Here is a 19,964-nt window from a genome sequence, read left to right on the forward strand (position 1 = left end):
GTTGGGAGGGGACACAGCTGGGACAGCTAACCCCAACTGACCAAAGGGATACTCCACGCCATATGACGTCATGCTCAGCACATAAAGCTTCCCTGCCTGCCGATGGGAAGGAGTGAATGAATTCCTTGTTTTGCTTGGCTTGTGTGTGCGGCTTTTGCTTTACCCATTAAACCCTCTTTATCTCAACCCACAAGTTTTCTGACTTTTACTCTTCTGATTCTCTCCCCCATCCCACCAAGGGGAGAGTGAGTGAGCGGCTGTGTGGGGCTTACTTGCCGGCTGGGGTTAAACCATGACAATAATGCAGTTAAGTATGTTATTACTGAAAGCTAGATCTGGTGAGCCTTTATATGTTTTGGGGTTAGAATGGCAATTCAAAATGAGTAATTTTGTATTACAGAGTGTTTTCATATAGTTTCTTCCATAGTCTGTTTTTTCCAAATATAATTCTACACAATTGACTCTACATTTTGCCCCAGTTTGCAGATTACCCCTCTGCCTTGGGATGATGGTAGACTCCAGGCACATGTCCCTGTATCAGTTAAACTTGTTATTTTCCTGCAGTTTTATTTCCTTCATATGTGTTAAGGACAATCCTTTCCAGCCCTTTAATACCCCCAACAAGGAACAACAAAGCAAGCTAGCTTAAGTCACTTTGTTTCAACCTGGGCATTGTTTGTCTGTATCAGCAAGACAGGATGAGCTGTGGAGGAGGCAATGTTGCTTCTTACATCTCTGAGCATGTGCCCAGGCACCTACATGAGAAACCTTGAAGCTCTCCAGGAGTGTTGAAGTCTAGGTTATCACGATCACAACTTGCTCTGCTCTTACATTTTTGTTATTAACAATATGCACCAAGTGCAGCTTGTTGGCATTAGTGCATCGATGTTCATTTTGGTTTTTGTATTACACCCTTACCAGCAGTTCATAGTGTTGTGCTCAGTAGAATACCAGTAACAAGGATAGCCAGAGGTAATAAGATAGGTTGTTGATGGATTTATTCCCACCTCCCGACCCCAGTGTAATGTGCAGTGTGATTGGATATTACATAATAAGTGGAAAACCATATTATTTAAAAATGTAAATAAATGCAGCTGTTTTGAAGAAACAAAGGTAGCAATTCAGAGTTCCAACAATATAAGGAAAATGTGCAAACCCAGCACTCTGCTAAAGAACAATTTCTCCCATAAAGTGAACAGCAAAGCTTGTACTTTCAAATATTTATTCTGTTAAGACTGAATGATACATATTAAGCCACTACCATTGGGGTACAATGGATATACAACTCTTTTTTTTTTTTTTTTTTTCTGCCATCAGGGTACAATGGCTATATGGTTTTTTGTTGCTTTTGATTGCAAGACAAAGAATAAGAAGAAATCCAAGATGAAACAAATTCTGTTTCAACTATTTATATTATTAATATTTGACTTATCTATTTTTGTAACATGAGATAAGCACAATAGTGATTTTACTAATAGGGATGAACATAGTGTAAATTTTTGAAAGGTTAAGTTTACTGCTATTATTGGTGGCAAAGTAAGAAAATAATGGCGTGACGCAGCAGGAGTTGTACCGATTCTAGACTTGCTATCTATTTAACATTTAAACTTAGATTTGTATCAGAAATTAAATACGATGACATCAAAATTAGAGATGATTAGGTGAACTGTTATGCCAGTTATGAAAAATCAAAAAATAGCTTCAGGCATAGTAAGCAACTTCATTATACTAATGTAAAATATTTTACTATTGTTAAAAATTAAAGTACATTCAAAATGTTATTTAAACTCCCAGAAAAATAAAAATTACAATTGTTTAGAGTTATTGTTTTGAAAGTAAGTGTTACTTACACTTACTTACACAGAAAACCATTTTCAGAGCATTTGGCTGATATCAGAGAAAATACTTTACAAAAAATATTATCAAGTTTGAAGAGAAATAGCAATATCTGTATTACCCTTTGTCTCCTGCCTCTACGCTTCTTAATATGAAATTTTTTTATTAATTGGCAGAAACAACTACAAAGCAGTGATGCATGGCTCTAAGTTTGTTTTCCTCAGATACTGTATTGTTGTTTTCACTTAAAAAACCCCCAAACTGTGCTTGCTAGAAATAGCTATGAGATGCACAGATTAGAGTGATTGTCATGGAAACATTATATAATTTTTAAAATTTATCATAATCTTGCTGTACTTCAGTTTCCTCATGTGGATCTATGAAAACATGTTACTTTCCTGCCCTTCACAGGAGCCACGAGAATGAAGCCATGTCTAGCCAGAAGGCGTCAGGGGTAACGAGGCCACACACAAAATTGTAACTTTTTTTGTGAGATTCCTTTGCATTCATGCACACACAATTACGAAATCTGGTTTTTGTTCTTATTTTCTGCATTTGACGTTTTGTATTCCCCTTTGCTTATAGATAGACTATTCAGGAGCAGCAAGCTACCCCTTTTAGCAAAGTATTAGGACAAAATGGCATCAGGGGCCAACAATATACATTACCTGCCTTGCTGTACATAACCGTTTCCTCATAGCAAATTCCCCTTTGCACTGGGGCAGTGCCAGAGGAGGGAGACTGGCTGCCAGATGAGGTGGTTAAGTTAAGATTTGCAGGGTGTCACCACCACTTTTAAATTGGTGGCAGTGCCTGTGAGGTGGTGAAAATTGTGGTAAAGATTGTTCGCTTACCTGTAAATGGAGGTGGGCTTTGCTGTGGTTTCTTGTTAGTAGGCTGTACATTAAGGTAGACAACTTTTCTGCTCTGTTTTTCAGGCGAATCCATTTTGGGGAGACTTTAGAAAGCTGAAGGGAAGGCAGTAGTGAGGGGCTGCTGCTAATTAATCTGTAGTCAGAACCTTTTTCAGGCAAAATTTAAGTTTTTTTTCCATCAGGCTGATGGCCTATTTATAATTTTACCTTTTAAAAAGGAAATGTGGTGAGCCATCCCTGTGGCACACCTGGGGGTTAGTTTCTGCAGGAAGAGGGAGGTGACTGAGGGTGGAGGAGTGATCTAGAATGTTCTGGAACAATCTGGAATTGCTGGGGGTGGGATTGGATTGAGGTCCCTCCCAGCAGCCAATCAGGGTCCATCTCAGGGAGAGGCGGGCCAATCACAATGTGTGGTGCTCCCACATGCCACCTGCGTGAGGGCCCTGGAGACAGCTGCTGTGGAGCTTGGTGGTTCCAGCTGGGGGCAGGGGGTGGGGAAGCGGGTTTGAGGGATGTCTGAGTGTGGAGGAGAGGGGCAGGAATGGTAGATGTGAGGGTGCTAGGGTGGGGGGAGAAAGGGGCCATCTGGGGAAGGTTTGGCCCGCCTCTGCCAGAGGAGAGATCAAGGGCCTCTGAGATAGTGAGGTGGGAGGAAGCTGGTGTGTGAGGGGCTGCTGAAGCTGCCATTTCAGCTGGCTGTGGACCCAGGTGACCCCTTGTAATGTCAGGCGTATCTGGGTGTGAAAGAGTAACTAGGAACATGATATGTGATACCAGGCTTGGGTTGATAAAGATGCTAATTTGTTTGAATGCCCCCCTCGCACTGCGTCTGTTTAACCCTTGGTAGTTGATGAAGAAATACCTTTAAAGAATATAATATCAAATTAAATGTAGGAGTCTTATGTTATCTAGGTTTACGCAAACATATTTGATATGTTGCAGGTGTGTCTGACTTACATGTCTTGTTTAGATACTTGTTATTTAATGTTTATGCAAAAGCAAAACAAACCCTGCTTCTTGTTTCTTACACAGGTGCTACTCAGTCTCTTTACAAATGCAGCCATTATATTTCAGGAGACAAGAGTATAAGAGTGCCATAATGTTACTACCCTGTCATACCGCTGTTTTTTCTCTGGAACTGCAGTATAAGAAAAGCTCAATGATTGTGGTTGTATGTGAATAAATAGAAGTTCTTTAGTCCTGGAAATCCTTGTATCATTAAATTCCCAGTTTCAAAATTTTGTGAGCTTTACTCACATACCTGCTTGTTCTGTGTGTGTGCTTTGCTTAATTTAAACTGTCTTGGTTACTACAACTTTAGATATTGTCTATGTGCTTATGAATGTATAAAATAATGGAAGAAAGAATTATGACAGCGATGCACGGATGTGGTTTTGAAATCATACACAAGCACAAGTAACCGTCAATCTATTCATGCAACAGTTTTTAGATTTATTGAGCCTACTTACTGAAAAAGTTAAATGTACTCATGTTACCATAAAAAAAGTGTATTTTAAATCCCTGTGTTTGAGCTGATAGAGCTGTGCTTGTTTTGTTAGTGTTGTGGTCAAATGACTTAAGAAAATACATATTTTGGAGTATATTCCCTCTGTTGCTGAAGTCAAGGCTGTTTCTTGAAGGGTAGGTGGTAGAATACATTCAAAGGCATCAGTTATAAATCAAACCAATTCTTTCTCTAGAAAGGTTTGATTTATGAATGTCAAATCAACTTTTCCAAACTTGCTGTAACTTATCTCAAATATGGGAATTTTCAAGGTAAAATTTTGATGCAGTATTAATCAATAACAATGTCTTCTAGGATGATGGGGACGTAATTCAACAGATACATTCGGAGCAGCTGTCGTTCTCCTGGCTGACAGAGGGACCAGAAAAAAAGGTAACACAGGAAAGCGTGTTTTAAATTCTACCTAAATTCTACTTTTTTTTCCTCCACTAGCTTAATAATACAAAAACGCATGTTAGGAGTTTAGATGGAGAACTATTGAACAGGTAAAACAGATAAAGATTAAACTGTGTAACTGGTATTGTAATAATATTAAAGTTAGTGTAATAGTTCATTAAAATAGGAGTCTCCAGAGATATAAAAATTGTGTTGTTTCTTCTCTTATGCACGTACAAAAAACAGTTCTACAATCTGGGATAGATTTATTATTCTTCATTGATTGCCTCATTCTGTTGGAGGACATTTCTGGCAGTAAAGTAGTAGACCTGTCACATCTATCATGATATGTCAGAGATCTGTCAGGTCTATGGCTCTTTTTGAACTTTGCTGTTTCAGAAAAATGTAGCTGAGCATTATAGGCACAAGTTTGACATTTCCAAGATGAAAATCAATCTTAATGTGGTGTTTCTCAAACAAGACTTGCACTTTGATTGCACAAGTAGTGGTTTCACGTTTGGGGGTACAACATCGACACAGAATAATTTGGGTAACAGATTTGACAGGTGTTCTGTAATTAATATAAATAGAATAAAGGATGATATAAGAAGTACTCAAGGCAGATGGCAAATCAAACATTGATCTGCTGTTGTCAGAAATATAAACCTAAAGGTATGCGCTTGTATTTGTCTTTAAAGTTGGGGACTAACGAGGTAAACACAGCCTGTTGTGAACTAGTATACCATACTTAGAGGGAAAGAAAAGACTAGTGAGTAAGAGCTCTTAAAATCAAATGCTAAAAGTATGATGAACAATGAAATGCCCTAAATGTCTAGGAGGAGAGGTCAGAGGAAGTACTGTTGTAACTGATGGACATAGAACTTGAAAATTAATGTAAAAAGCATTCAAACAATTTAATTGTAAAATACATTGAAACAAAGGGAACTATTGTGTCAACACAGGTCATCGTCAAGCTGGCCAGCATCTGGGCTTTTACTTATGCATAATGGTGTTACTAGAGTCAAGCCACAACTAGGGTAGTTGTATGGTGATGGCTGTATCTAGAGACAACAGAAGTCTAAGGAGAAGGGCAGCAAGGAGCCATAAACAGCCAGACAAGCACAAATAGTAAGATGCTAAGAGACTGATGGTAAAATATTTTGATGTTGGGTTGCTGCCCAGGGAAGATGTTTGGAAATAATGAACAAAGCGGTGGTTTTGTTTTATTATTAGTTGTGCTCAGGGAAACAGTCATCAGAAAAATAAAGAAGTAAAAAAAATGTTTTGATACTTAGTTTTCCCCTTCCAATAGAAAGAAGCATGGAAATTCCCAAGTAGTAGCCATTTTTGTTCTAGAGCATAACTATGTGGGATGAAGAATTGCCTCCATATGTATATGTCTGTGTTGATGCTTTCGGCACTCTTTCGATTTTGATAGAACTGTACCTTTGGTACAGACACATGGTATAATTAAAAGAATATTAAGATGGTCAAGTAGCATTAAGAAAAAGAATGATAAAGTAAAAGAAAGTAACAGTCAGAGGCAGAGTTCAGATTTACTGTAATCAGTCATAGTTACAGGCATGAATTGAGTGTTCTCTGTTTGTAATACATAAATAAATGAAAAAAGTCTATATGAATGTAGTACTGAAATGTGATACAGTATTCTACATTTTTAAAGGTGTTTTTTTTTTAATCCACCCTGAGTAAAGGCAATAATTCTCACAAAACATTTATTTCATGTCAAATGTCAAGACCATTCTGTAGACCTGTTGCCATATAGCTATACTGATTTTACATTGAGAAACATGGTTTTACCTGCCTGCATAGCTCACAAAGCTAGAGAGGTTTTCTTTAAATATTTTAGAAAATCGTTTCATGATAATTGGTCGTTCTAAAAGATGCATATTTATTGAAATGTGTTATATTGAGGAAATATAGAACAGAGTGGATGTTTTCTTGTTTTGTTTCAAAAACCTTAGGAAGCCTTTTTGGTACCTTCTGTTGTACATTATCTGGTATTATTATTATTATAACAGTACCTATTTAAATCAGGAGTTTTCAGCCTGATAGTTTTACATTTTAGTCACTAGAATACGCACTAATTTTCCACAGATATGATAATGTGTCAGCCACAAAATACTGACTTCATTTTGTTAAGGAGTTTAGCAATGCATGAAATGCATAATTAGAGGAGGAATGGTTTTGTACCTTTAAGTTTCTAACAATTGTTTCATTCAGGACAACACCGATACTCCCTAGAGCACACAAATAGTCTTAAGTTTAAATAAGATGTCATCTAAGTTGGACTGATAACTTCTTGTCCCTGTAATTACTACTAATAATAAGTTGGAGAAAGAGGTATTAGCTATTTCCAAGCTAAAGGCACTCAGAGAAAAAATTCATTCCATTCCAGAGTAGACACCATTAACACAGATTGCCTTCAGCCTTATTAAGCCTTGTCACTGAGATGTTTTAAACAAGTGTTTGTTTCTAAAAGCTGTGGAAGCTAAAGAATTAAAAGCCATCTTAGTTTTAAAAGCACATTTTCTGAGCCTTAATAAAATGATACTTTTGTCTTAATTTTGTGTTTCCAGTCATGCAGGAAATTAGAGGACTAGCTTCTTCCTGTAGAACTTTGTTTTTTCAAGCTTCAGGCTCAATTTGGCAGACTATATTGCTCAAATTAGCTTGTAAATTAATTATTTGTTTCTAAAGTACAACTGATATCAACTTGTATACAAATACTTAGAATATGAACATGTTTCTCATTTGCTTATGTAATTATATGATGGTTGTTCTTGTCAAGATGCATATTTGCTCAGAAACTTAATTTATGTTACTGAGTTTCTCAAACTGCAATGTGTCATTGTTAAGTATAATTTAGAATGGCCTTTTTTCTCTCCTCTAATCTTCTAAGTTGCAAGCTTGATCTTATTTTGGGTTAGAACGATCTCAAAAATCATCTAACCCTTGTGCATGTATAGTGACAGTGGCAAGTCTGGATGAAGATGATGTCATTAAAATGTCTGATTTCTTTATGTTAATCTTAATGATATGAAATGACATTTTCAAGCGAGTCCTGTGTACTGGTAGCACAAGAGAGGTTTTTATGGGATTCCTGCTTTGGAGGAAATCTTCTGCTACTCTGCAGGGTCACCTGCTGGTCCAGCCTGAAGTCAGGTTGGGAGAAGGAGTCACCTTCAGCACACAAATTGACTTTGAAATAAGGCATGAAATGGTCTGTCAAACTTGAGAGATGATTGCTGTCTGTTGCACCCATAAACCCCAGCTTTGAGCCAAAGTACTGCCTGTGGAAATCATATAGTTTGGCAGGCATTGAAGTAATTTTGCAGTGCTAGTCTTCACATGTTGCAAGAGAAACATCAGAATTATTAATATTCATATATTTTGTGTGCCATGTGATGCTTCAACTTTTCCTGACACTGAAGAAGGTGAACATAGATGCTCTGGTTGCCTGTGTACTTAATGCACTTGAGATGCTGTGTAGTGCTGTGCTGACACCCTCAAGTCAGACAGAGCTTGAAGGCATCTGCCTAGGCCTTCTCATTAAAGTGAGTTTCTCAAAGATGACTGAAATGCTTTTAAATACTAAATAAAGCAAGGTTTTGATAGACTAAAAACTTGAATGCTTAGCTTTTAGATAGAGAAAATTCCACGTAATAGAAAAGAAATATGGACAGTTTCTAAGAGTCTTACCTGATACTGCCCTTGACCTTCATAATGGGTCCTTGATTTCAGCCAACACAGTAACTTGCTGAGATACAGCAAATATTTTTCAGTCCTTGCCGATTCCTAGGAGGTTTTGTTCCTTTGCCTTCAAGGCCTGACTGTGTGTACCTGCTGCCCTCAGCACTCTCCTATTCTCCCTGGGCAGCAGGTTCTCAGCTCCTTGTGCTATAACTTACTGCTGCCTGCCATAGCCTGCACTGGGGGAGCTTGCCTCCCTTCTCACCGAGGTTTTCCTCAGCCTTTTTAAAGGAACATAGCACAAGGATGAACAAGAAAACCAAAACAACAAAAAACCCCACACACAAAAACCAAAAACAAAACCCCCAAAACCACAAACAAACAAACAAAAAACCCCCAAAACCAAACACAAAAACAGGGACTGCCTATCACAGATGAAAAAAGGGGTAAAGATTAAGCAAGACCAGACATGTCACGCTGTTTAGACACTGCATCTTTAAAGAGCAAGTGGTAGACTGACTGCAGAATTGGTTTTCAGGCATTCTCTTCCCTTTTCTATTCTGTTGGCCAACAGTTCCTCCTCAAACCCCAGTGTAAACACGTTACTCCTAGTTCTATAAAAGTCTCTTGATGTGACTAAAATCCGTTACAGCTTTGCTCCACATTGGTGCATGAAGACCTTATATTGCTTTCAAAAGCAGTAGTTGGTCCTGAGCAAAGCCCATCTGACATCGATTATTGACATTAGTAGATGCTGGACTGTTAAGAATACATTAAAAGGCAACTACATTTTAGGAACAGTGGCCTTTTTTCCTGTCTTTTTTTACTTGTATTTGCATTCCACACCAATCCAATGAACCATTTGTAGAGTCACAGGAAAGCTATGCAGGTCCCTGCTGCAGTCTGTGCCATAAAACCTCTGCTCAAATTGCTGCATCATAATTAGGCAGTTCAAAAGAGGCTGCCATTAAGATGATGTGTTTAACATGTACATAAATAAATGCCTGAAACTGTTTAACGTCTTCTATTCTTTTTGATACCAAAACTAAAATATTGATGTTGAAAATTGATTTCAGCTTTTGCATTAATAAATTAATTAGAATATTCTGAACATAGTTCATCTTAATTTCTTCTGAATTTTTTTTTAACATTATGGGTTATTTGAGAGATCGTTTGCGTGATGTGAAAATTAATGTTTGATACATCAAAATGTGATCAGATCTCTTAGTTTTCCAGTATGTCTATGTGGCAGAGATGAAAATGAGATGCTGGTCTCAAAGCAGGAACCAGCAGTGGTTGGATTGGATAGACTCTCTCAGTAGTGGATACTTTTGTCTGTGTGCTGAACCTGTGGTCCCCAAACTCTTACCTGGGATAAGAAAAGAAAGCATGGGGTAGGCAGTTGTTTTGTCTGTTTGGTTTGAGTTGGTTTGGTTTGCATTGCTTAGCTAGGGGGATTTTTTCATTAACTCAGTGTTAGTCATTTGAATTTATTCAATTGAATACGAAATGTTAAGATTTCAGGACTGCCATCCTTGTCCCGTGTGTTTCTTTAACTAGTAGAGTGTAATTATTTTCAGTTGCAAGGTACTAATAGCTCTAGGTGAGAGCACTTCGATGTCAGGACAGACTTTAATGCCAACTGGTATGAAGTGTGCCATGTACTCATGCTGAATGGAGAGAAGAATAGAATAGTTCAGCAGTGAGCTGGCTGAGGAATAGAAGTCTCCAACCAACACAGTAGTTTGAGAAGAGCAACTGCTGTATTAATAACAACACAGCTTTCCTCTGATGGCTGATAGCCAGTGGGATCTGGGATATTGTTAGGTTGCAGATTTAAGAGGATAATCAGAAACGTGAGATGAGGGAGAATCCGGCAGAGACAGACAGTGAGGTTGGCAGAACTCCTTGAGAGTTCTCAAGTACCCGGTCAAGGAAACAGCCTTGGAAATTGTAAGGAAGCTGCTGACTGTTCTTTTATTTGCTTTTTGTTCAGTGGAACAGCATTTCTGTGCCTTCATGGACTGTAAGCAGGCTGGTGTCAGAGATATTTTTTTATCATCAAGTTTCTTCCTTGTGGAAGTAACCACGGAGGGGCCTCAAATTGGCTTCTTGGTTAGTGTAGCACTTACCTTGAACATAATCTTTCTAGTTGATTTGTATTTATCTGATAAAATAGGCCTTCCGCTTGAATGCCATCAGTGTGCATTTGCTTGCATTTGTAAAGTGCAGGATATACACTAAAAATAATATCTATGCAACTTTTCTCTCCAAAATGATATCCCCTCCCAGATGTGCCTTTAAAATCACTATTTAAGACCTGACCACTTTCATCTTTGATGAAATTGCATTAATTACTCATGTTCATGTGTTCACTTTGCTAATGAAAAAATAAATTTTCTTCATGTTATTGAAAGCATAATGTGACAAACTGAAATACATGATCTGTGGTATTTGTGTCATTATACCAGCTCTTTGAAAACCCAGGCTTAAGCAGCAGAGGTATTCTTCAATCATTATGGGTGCATTTATGCCTTGAGGATTGCAAGTAGAGGATGTTTTCACATCCTGTACTGACACAGGTTTGCTGGCAGAAACCTGTAGTGTAGGTCAGCTGTTTGTTCAGGAATGACATTGTGTTAGCTTGAAGTTCAGCTAGGAGAGCGCTACCATGGGTGTGGGGGCCAGCAAGGTCCCCTGGCTGCTCTGCCAGGGTGTTTGCTATCTGTTGCAAACAGGGCAGAGTGTTCTCCCCAGCTGCTGCCAGGCCGTTGCAGTTTTCCTTTATTTGCTCAGAAGAGTGTTTCTGCAACAGTACCTTCTTAATCCTCTTATATTTGTGTTCAGGGAGTGGTTTTGTACCTGCTTATGTTTCCAGAGCAAAATATTACAGCTAGGGAGGAAGAGAGTGTATTCTGTTTCCCCCAGTGATGTTTCAGAACAGAAGGGGTGGATCATTATGAACAACCCAAAGCTTCATTGCATTACTAGCCTATTCTTGGTAAAAATTGGAGTGGGACGGTAGATTGTGGAAACTGTGCATCTATGGCAGTGTTTTTATGGTAATGATGAGTTTGATTTTCAGAACTGAAAACAACTAGTGTTTTTCCAAAAACAAACTAAACTGTTGCAGAAATGAGATTAACAGTAAAATCCTAAAATGTTTTTTCAAGTTCCTTTAAAGTAAGGAGACACCCACCTTTTGGGTTATTGTCAGCTTTATATCGTAATAATCTCTTAATTTTGCTTGAGTTTTCTTTAATCTAGGGTTCAGTCTTGCCAGGGAATGGCAGGTGAGTCAAAGACTTACACATTGTCAAGCATTCAGTATGGCACACTGCAATAATTTAGTTCAAAACAAGCCCATAGATAAATGTATCTTTTTTTTAAGTTCCTCACAGCTCCATCTCTCTGTAAAATTGTTTCCTTTCTTTTTTTACATGTACCCAGTTGTATGAACAGGGTAAGTAGTGTGCTTTGCGGGGGCAGGGGGGGCATTCCTGCATATGCTGCATACACAATACTGCCAGTATAATTATAGACTGGTTGCATGGAGTAGGAGATACACTTTTCCATCTTCCTTTATAACCCGACAGGCTTGCATAATCAACCTATTTAAAAAAAAAATTCTTTATGTAATGCCTGTAATAAGTGTTTCTGATTCTTTCAAGATTGCAAGGACATGGCATGAAAGTATAAGTCACTCTGTCTCTAGTCTTCTTAGAACTGGATGCAAAGTTTGTATGTTATGCAATTCAAAGATCTGTTAAATTTTGTTTATTTTTGATTAAAGAAACTGGGCAATCAGTTAACTTTTGAGGATTTATTTTACAACAGAGAGAGATTGGCATTTAGTATAAAAATCTTTTCAACACTTTTGTTGTATTTTATAATATTGCAGTCTGACAAAGGCATTCTTAAATTTTATCTTTATCTTTTCCTGCTTCGTTAGTTAGGGGCTATGAAACTTACAGAGTTTGATCTCTAATCACACCCAACATCAGTTCAGATAATGCATAGGTATTGCAAAATATTAATTCCTGTGATTAGTTGCTTACTCATTTATAAACTGTAAGCTTGATCCTACAAGCCTGAAGGCTTCATGGAAGCCACACCGAGGCCCTTGCTCTGCAATAGTTTTCTGTTAGTTGCCTAAAACGTGCTTTGTAGGAGCATTGCCATCCTAATGACAGTGAGGAATTGGCACCTTGGACCTATTCCTGATGTTATACAGTTACAGTTATAGGTCAGTACAGAGATGGTTTCATTCAGAACGTTCCCTCAGCTATATTCCATTGTGTATTTCTGAGTTGATAGACAAAAGGTTGTGAGTGCTGTGTTATGAACAATACCTAATGGTACAAGCACACGGAATACTGCTGCAAGCTGGGCTAGCCCAACATACTCGGTTGTTACCCAGTGGCTATAGGATGTACGGGAAAAGAAATTATTTTTCCTGTGAGGAAATAGATGTATGAAATTTGTGTTTGAAAGCCAGAATTTTGTGAATAAAATGTCCTAAATTCTGCAGAAATGTATCATACCCAAGGCAAATTTGTTGAAAAATCTAGTGGAAAAAGATGTATGAAACCTAACCACTAGGGTAGTTGAGCTATTAGGTGAAAGTGGTATTTCCTTCATTACAATGTCTTGCAGTAGAGAGTCTGAACTAGTCCTGACAGTATAAACTCTCAGACTCACTGTCCTAATATCTTAGAGAAAGACTTAAAAATTAATTTAGTCCTGGCTTTTATAAAGGACAAACAAGAAAAACAACTTCTTTAATGCCTGTGATATGATGTGAAATTTTCTGCGTCTCCTCAGCATCAGCTTGGGGCTTATGGATTTTCAGATCTGTGGTATCCGAGCTGGAGAAAGGTACCTCAACCTTGACATTTGTGTTGCATTGTATGCCCTGACATAAACTATCTGCATTTGATTTAATGTCTTCTCTTATTGGTGATCTGATGTGTGACTATGTGTGAAATTGCTGGTATACAATGTCTGCAGTAGGGTAGCCAACCCTCTCTCCAAATTTCTCCAGTGCAGACAAATTTCCGTACCCTAAGAAGTGAAAGTTAGAAGTAGCAGGCTAAATCTTAATAGGTACTGAATCTGTACAACTCCCAGGTGATCCTAGTGATCAAGCTACTGGAAGTACTGCTTTTGTGAACAAGCATTTACTTTAGTTTCTGATGCAATCAACTAATTGTGCCTAGCAAAGTGATGTTTTTAGAAGCATGATTTCATAAGGGCTCTGATTACTGTGTGCTGGATGGTGAGCAAGAGGAATATTAGATGTAATTTATAAATTAATGTTATCTATTTAAAATTAGTGTTTTGAGAGAGATGATTGCCAATACATTCAGTGGTAATATGTTGCTTGAGCAGTGGTAACAGTCATAATTTTTTTTATTAAGTCCCTAATTCAATTTTTTTCCATTTGAGCAATTTGCTTCATGTTTAAGGTTAAACTTCACATGAGTATGATGCGAAGTGACTTTACATTTGTCGTGTTTTCTGTTCGCATTTATTTACTTCCCTTGTATCACAGACACAAAGCTAAGTCAAAACCCAGCATAAATGTATCACTCTCTCACTCTTCTTTTTAACAAAGGAGTGAAGAGTGTAATAGAAAAAAAACTTGCTGCATTAATAACTTCCTTTCTTTTGAATTTGCTGCTTCTTTTTGAACTTAAATATTTTATATTTAAATATTTATTTTCATTTCTAGTATAATATTTGATACTTTTTTTAATCTGTGTGGGCATTACAGTTATTCTCCCAACATTTATGGTCCTTTACATACACAGCATCATTAAACCATGGTCTGTTTTTCACAAAGTATAGTGGGACACAATTTGTGTCTGTAGAGAACTGAGCTGAGTGCTTGTGGAGAACTTCATTCATCGAAGTACTAACTGCAGCAATACTTACGTGGGAACATTCACTAGTATGAATGATGAAATCTTAAACTATTTTCAAAGTACATTATCTACTTCTGTGGAGGAAGAATACCCATCTTTAATCAAACTACGCATTATCTTTTGGTGTAAGCAAATAACTCATCAGAAGATGAGATAGAGATTAGAAAGAAAATTATTAAAAAAAACCTATTAAGCAACAGTCCACATTCATGTTTAAGAACAGGCTGCAGTTCAGAACCAAGTAAATCTTGACTCTCATCATGTTAAACCTGACAACAATTGGATTTACAGACAGGGGCAAGACGACACTTTCCAAGATCAAGAAAAAAAATTCATTCATAAAAAAGTAGTGGTATACCATATTATATTAAAAATGTGATGACAGAGAATAGAAGAGCAAGCATGTGGTGTTGGTGTATGAACACAGAGACTGAAGCAAATATGAAATAATGAAAATAACAAAAACAGACAAAACCCATCCTAAAAAAAAAGCAACACTGAAAATTTGGTTGAGAAGAGCATTGCCTTTATTCATGGAGTTGTCCATGGACAAAACATTCAACTCCAATAGTTAAATATATAAAATTGAAAATAAAGAGGAAAAATACCTGATAGCTAATTAGCTAACTTCTTGTTTTGTTTTTTCCTTTAAATTGGGGACAATGCAGCTTAAAATCTTCTAACCGCAAGCTGTTTTCTATTGTAGGTAGGGAAGTTCAAGTGCAAGTAACTTTTATTGATGTATGGGTAATGAGTTCATTGCCAATTTCCCCTAAACATGCAGTCTTTGGATACACTATTAAAGGGTGAAATGAAAGGTAGTGAGAACACCTGAAAAAACACAGATGGCTACCATAAAGAAGCAAAAATATGTCTGTATATCAACTATTTACTCAATGTTTACAAGAAGTGAAATTGAGATGTATGAAACAGACATACCTATAGCTTACATGTAGCATTTTGGGGCAGAACCAGGGCGTTAAAGGTAAGTAACTCCTTCATCCTGCTGCACAGTTTTCCTGAAGGAGTGCAGTAGTTTGTGATCTTGCAGAGGAGACATGATAAAGGAACGTAACGTGTTAATTTTGTATGATTTCCCCCAAATTAGCTTGGTTAGCAAGTGATAGCAAATCAAGCTTTTTAATCATTGTTCATAGCTATTCCCATGCGCTCAGGTCAACTAGTGCCAAATCTATGCAGTTAGTATGCTCTAATGCATTTCAAATACAGAATTATCAAGCTACAAAGTTGATTTTAAAATATGGTATCTGACACTTATCTGCTGTGTGTATTTAATTACACCATTCAACGATTTCCATTTGTGTCAATGTAAATTATACATATACACATGCATGCATGCATATTTGTGTGAGTGTAAATAAAATCTGTGTGTGCTTAATTACATCGTCTTTCTAGTGGAACATTATCTAGATTAAAGGATTGTATATGTGAGTCTGTTTTTAAAGAGACAACTAAATTCCTTCTTTAGGCAGAAACTGTATTTAGGTAGAAACTCTAACTACTGTCACCAAATATGTTTTATTTTCAGTGAAGACCACTGAACTAGTAGATTATAGTCTGTTGTATCAGTCTGAAATAGAAGGATCAGAAATTGTTAAACAGCTTTCATACCACAAAAAAGCTTTAGGAGGAAAATGGCTTGGAAAAAAGAGGAGATTAAGTAGGCTTAATGCTTGATAACAAGGAACAATTGAGTTGCTTATATATGTCCATACTGCAAATGTTGTAAAGGTAACTCAGGCCTTAGTTATTACAAGCTGCACTGAGCAGAAAAAATCGGGGCGGGGGGGGGGGGGAAGGAATATCTGTGGGTTCTTTAATATACTGAATAATTTGCAAACATCTTAGTGAATGACCTCTTCAGTCATTGTCAGGACCCGGAGCACGTTCCCCCTCTAGGAGTTTAATTGGCAAAGTTAGAATTTAGCTAGCTGAGTCCAAGGTCAGCTCCGTGGCTGGTAAGAGCTGTTGTGAAGAAAGCTAGAAGTGAGGGCCTGCTCCTTCTTTCCCTTGGGAACTGCTTTTAAGCTGAGGCTGTACCACTGCCCCTGTCTCTGCTACCTCCCAGCCATGTGTGCATGCCTGGTCATGTTCCTCTGCAATTCTGACCTGCACCCATTGGCACCTTATTTTAATTGAAATGCTGCACTCAGGAATATTATTTCTCCCTACTTTTTTACAGTATCAAATGCGGCCATACAGCCAGTTTTGTATTTTGAACTTAGACTATATTTTAGTTTTGTCTTTATGTATCTTTAATCTATTTAAATGTAGTAAAACATCAACGTAGAAGCATGTAAATCTTCAGAGTAGCCATTGAAATAGACATTGAAAAATTAAGAGGTTAGCTTAATAACATAGAATTATCATGCTAATCTACCAATTCCAGTTGCTGCTCATGCATGCATTCTCTCTTTCCCCCTCTTTCTTTCCCTGTAGTGTTTTTTTGGTTTTAGGTTTATTTCTGGAAAATTTATTTTATAAAATCTGTGCTACATTTCCCTTTATCATCTCATGGCATTTAACAGATTGTATGTGGGTGTAGACATTAGTGCAACTCAGCATTATTAACTCACAAAATTTTAGCTATCTTGGGGTATTTTGCTTATTAAAGAGCTCAGTTTTGAAGGAAATAAAATGATTACAGGAATCTCTGAGGATTCAAAGAAATAAAAGTGACAAGTAACTAGTCTTTTCTGATAAAGATTGAAAATGACTCGAAGTCGTTACAGTCATTTTAATAGGTTTCTGACTTAATTTGCTGGTCCTTATGATTTTGGTGACGTGACTCTCTGTACCTGAATGTTAGTTGGTATTACAGCATCAGGAAGGAGCCTGGGTAGTATGTACCTGCATCATGTAAACAACTTGTATTATTTATTTGTTTATTTTAAATCTGACTACTTAACCTTACTTTCTTTTTTCAGTAGTTATAATCTGTCATATTTTAAATCTAATATCTTATTCTGAGTCTATAATACTTTTTATTTACTTCTGGGACTCTAGTTCTTCTTATTTAATCTCTATATCTCATTGTCTTGTGACCTCAGATAGACACTTGTGTGAGGTTTTTTGTCTTGCAGAGTCTTCACTTTTGCAGAGTGAACTTTTGTGCATGAACTGTAACTTACTGATGGAAAAAAGTTCTGAAGAGAAACACAAGAATTCTAGTATTTCTCCAATGTTCAATTCACTATTAACAAGGCCTGTATTTTATTAAATCACACACAAGCGATAAGTACATACAAATAAAACTATGTGTTAAGGATTGTGTATGTATATTGGTAAAAAAAATCAGTTCTACAAGAAATACATCTTTAAAACAGGAACGTCACATTAATTAGGAATTGAACTACACAAAGATATGATGTCCTAAGCTGTCCTGAACCCTGAAGTCTACAGAAAATGTCCTTTTTCCTCTGGTGAATGAAGAACAGTCTCAGCACTGCTCTGCTTTATAGTGCGGTCATGGCAACACGCATGTTTGGCATGCAATGCCCTTTTCTTGCTTGTCTCAGTGTCAGATGAATGAGGTCTAGATGTGGCTGCTCCATCATGCAAATCTGATAAACTCTTAGTTGAGATCTAGGAAACTATAAAGGCTACCTGGAAACTCTGGCACAGTATGCAGTGGCATGGGAGACATTGTCTAATAGTTTCAGGAGATCACAAATGCTTATTATATAATCCATCTGAGATGCCCTGTTTTGCATGTTAATCTCATGGGAAGCATTTAAAAATCTTTAGTGTAAAGCTAACCTTCCAACTATGAGCTGATCTGCTATAGGTTTCCTGAGTGCACAAAAATGTTTCTGATAGATGAGATTTGTGATGTTAACTAGAAAGATTTGGAGATTTTTAAATGCTTACACAGAGGCAGGAAGGAAGAATGGGAAATTCCTGGCTCAGAAGAAAATCTTTAGAAGGTAGTAAACACGAGAATATGGATGATTGTACTGAAAGCCTTCAAATACCTTTAAAGATCACTTTTGCAATTGGTACAATAGCTAAATTACTTGTGATTAGCAGTGACCATACAGGATGAATAGTATGTTATAGGAAAGATTGTATCTGTAACTGTGTCCAAAATACTCATCTTTTGATACTGCATGCTCAGTTATCTGCTGACCTTTAAGATCTGTGTTAAGGGACAGTTTATTATTCTGAAAGCCATTTTGGGAATCACGAACTATGAGGAAACACTTATCTAGTAGGCTGATTGGGGGGGTAGCATTGGTGACTAGAAAAGCAAGATTATTTCAGGCCTTCTAAAAATAAACGTTACACAGTTATCACTATAAATAAGAAAGTACTGCTTACTTTTTTGAAGAGCTTTAGGACTAGCCTATACTTTTCCAAAGGTACTCTTATATACTTAAATAGGCATGTAGACCGTCAGGCTCTTATACTTTGCTGTGGTGTACTGTAGATGCAGCTTCATGAAGGAGTTAAAAATTGTCCTCCTTCCTTGATACCGAATCTCTTCCAGAGAAAAGTGAGCAGTCACTGGGACCCTGAATAGTAGTGCACCAGCTAACCACAGAGCCTGGAGTGTGCTGATTTTTGTGTGTTCTTTTTAAAGCCTAAAAATACTGCAAATACGATTTTAATGTTCATGAAATTGTATTGTAGGAAGTCCTAAAATACTTTTTCTTTCCTTAGTGGCTGCTAGTTTTCAGATAATTATACATGAACCCTAGCTTTCATTAAAAAATATAAGCAAGACTGCAAGCCTCATGGCTGCAGAGAAAAGCATAACAAAGCTTTAAACATGTAATCCCAAAAGGCTTAGCAGAGGAAGGAAAATCAAAAATCCTAATCTACTTTTAAGTACCTGAGGATTTTTCCTTAAAAATCATAATCTTTTTGTGATCTGTCACGTGAGATTTGAACACCTGGAGATAATAGTACTAAGGCAGAGATCAAGGGAATATGAAAGGGAAGGGGAGAGGGGACATAAAATCAGAATATATGATGAAAGTAACACTGACTACAATTAGGTAAAAAGATAAAATATATGTTGATGCACAACTAACCTGTACAGTTTCAGATGCCAATGGTCCTAAAAAGTGAAACAGAGCTGGAAAAGCTTCATGCAGAAATGTCATGTAGCAGTTAATGAAATAAAAATTAACAAAAAACTGCAATTATTGATTGTACCTTGTTTTGAATCCCAAGCTGCAGATGAGGCGGTGTTTTGAGAAGGTGACAAAATGTGGAAGAAAGATTTGAAAAGATAATCAAAGGGGTTTTTTCTTTTGTTTTGGGAAAAATTAAAGAAAAAATGGTCAAAAACATTTTCCTGCGGCAATAAAAGTTTGTCAGACTGATCCTTATAATTCAAAGTTGTTTGCATAGAGTTTGCAACATTAATGGATGCCATCATTGATAGTCTAAACTGTTGCCGAAGTTGCTTCTGGGAACAAAACCAAAAAACTGTTAACGTATGTCTTCTTATGCAGAAGTATAATAGAAATAGCAGTAGAGGCATGCATTTTTAATAGCAGTTAAGCAGGCTACACAAAGCTTTGTAAGAACAATGTTAGAATGAAATTGAAAGAGCTTGTGATTATTTTAGATGGTTTGACGGAAATGTCAGTTCAATGTTGATTGTCTATCAAAAATGTAAACAATGTCAGGGACTATTTGGGAGGATGGAAAATGAAGTAGAGTGCATCTCTGCTGTGTGAAGTT

General features: G+C 37.0%; 1 protein-coding gene across 10 annotated transcripts in view; it reads left to right on the top strand.

Annotated features, from left to right (window-relative positions):
* PCDH15 (protocadherin related 15) overlaps positions 1–19,964 on the top strand; it is an 896,179-nt gene that overhangs the window by 217,220 nt on the left and 658,995 nt on the right. For all 10 annotated transcript variants that reach the window (XM_076339474.1, XM_076339470.1, XM_076339471.1 and 7 more), the window contains one exon: positions 4,531–4,608. The gene's annotated coding sequence lies outside the window, so the exon portion shown is untranslated. The remainder of the gene's footprint in view (positions 1–4,530; positions 4,609–19,964) is intronic.

This window comes from Aptenodytes patagonicus, chromosome 5 (genome assembly GCF_965638725.1).
Source record: "Aptenodytes patagonicus chromosome 5, bAptPat1.pri.cur, whole genome shotgun sequence".
NCBI classification, from domain to species: Eukaryota; Metazoa; Chordata; class Aves; order Sphenisciformes; family Spheniscidae; genus Aptenodytes; species Aptenodytes patagonicus.